Raw genomic sequence first — 1,861 nt, 5'->3', positions numbered from 1 at the left:
CACCAGCACATACACCAGAGATGGTGGGTTCAAATCTGGCCCAGCCTGTCAAACAATGACAACTACAATCAAAAAATATCCAGGTGTTGTGGTGGGCACCTGTAGTCCCAGCTACTAGGGAGGCTAAGGCAAGAGAATAGCTTAAGCCCAGGAGTTGGAGGTTGTTGTGAGCTGTGATGCCACGGCACTCTACCCAGGGCGACAGCTTGAGGTGCTGTCTCAAAAAAAAAAAAAAAAAGAATATGATGTTTAGTTGTAAACACTTAATATTTCATATATTACATGGAAAACTGGTGTCATGTTTTATTTTTTTTCCTGAAATGATATTTGTGTTCATGGTAGCTGTTATACATCAGTGCTTGTCAAGATAGAGGGAGAACATTCATCTCCTTCAAATACTACCCGCCATGTATTTTACCAGCCCCTAATTCTATTTTTTTCTTTTTTTTGAGACAGAGTCTCACTATGTCACCCTCAGTAGAGTGCTGTGGTGTCACAGCTCATAGCAACCTCAAACTCTTGGGCTAAGCAATTCTCTTGCCTCAGCCTCCCAAGTAGCTGGGACTACAGGGACCCGCCACAATGCCTGGCTATTTTTGTTGTTGTTGTTGTTGTTACATTTGTCATTGTTGGTTAGCTGGCCCTGGGCCGGGTTCAAACCTGCCAACTTCTGTGTATGTGGCTGGCGCAGTAAGCACTGTGCTACAGGCGCCGAGCCCAGCCCCTCAATTCTTATGTCCTCCAGATAAGAGTAACTAGTATAGTAGATCTTTCATAGCTGACCACCTCCCTACATTGACCACCTCCTTAAGTTGACATAATTTTCATAGACTGGACATGCACCACATGTACATACCAGTATCATAGGCCTAGTTCCTTATGTTGGGCATCTCTGTATGTTGAACAGTTTGTTCATGTCTGTTGTCATTAACTTATAACTTACAGAGGTTCTCCTGTATTTTAAACCAGTGGCACCAAAGGGACTATCTTGAACCCTCAGCTCTAACGGTCTAGAAAAATGATGACAATATTTCTCATAGCCTCACTTTTTAAAGGTAGGCTTTGATATGTATGCTGCCAAAGTGAGCAGTAAAGATGAGTTTTGAAACATAGTACAATATGTTTCCTCCCTGAAGTCACCTAAAATGAGAAAAATTAGAAAGCACCAAATTAAAATTGGTAACCTAAAAGAAGGACCAGGCTCAGAGCCAGAGTGGTTAGGTTTTAGAAGCTTAAGAGTTTTCTTTTTAAAATAGAGATCTACTTAGATTTTCTTATATTGGTTCTCAGCTCATTCTAAAAAAAGAAAATTTCTCAGTTACTACTAAAAAAAAAAAAAAAAAAACTCCCTGTTCTCAGATGACACATATCTTTAATGGGTGAATCATACAGTGTGTTTACTGAAAACATCTCTATAATCCATTGAGAAATAAGGAAGCTCTACAGCTTTAACATGTACAAGAGAACCTAGAAAGCTCATTTAGATCTTGACCCCCCACTCCCAGAGATTTTTTTCACTAGTTCAGGGAAGAAGCCTGAGGAGATCTGTATTAAAAAATTACAACTGTGGTGGTTCAGGCCTGTAATCCTAACACTCTGGGAGGCTGAGGCAGGTGGATTGCCTGAGCTTATGGGTTGGAGACCAGCCTGAGGCATAGTGAGACCTCCTCTCTAAAATGAGTGGGCATTGTGGAGGGTACCTGAAGTCCCAGCTACTTGGGAGGCTGAGACAAAGGGATCACTAAGCCCAAGAGTTTGGGGTTGCTGTGAGGTATAACGCCACGGCACTCTGCTGGGGGTGACAAAGTGAGACTCTGTCTCAAAAGGAAAAATACTTGTCTCTACCAAAAAAAAAAAAAAA

The 1,861-nt window shown here is 41.6% G+C and overlaps 1 protein-coding gene across 2 annotated transcripts in view; it reads left to right on the top strand.

The window, feature by feature from the left end:
- The window catches only part of BPNT1 (3'(2'), 5'-bisphosphate nucleotidase 1), a 29,661-nt gene that overhangs the window by 18,997 nt on the left and 8,803 nt on the right, over window positions 1-1,861 (top strand). The window lies entirely within an intron of this gene.

Source organism: Otolemur garnettii, unplaced genomic scaffold, assembly GCF_000181295.1.
Source record: "Otolemur garnettii isolate 467f Iridium unplaced genomic scaffold, OtoGar3 scaffold00045, whole genome shotgun sequence".
Classification (NCBI taxonomy): Eukaryota; Metazoa; Chordata; class Mammalia; order Primates; family Galagidae; genus Otolemur; species Otolemur garnettii.
This window is presented reverse-complemented; position numbering and strand designations above follow the sequence as displayed.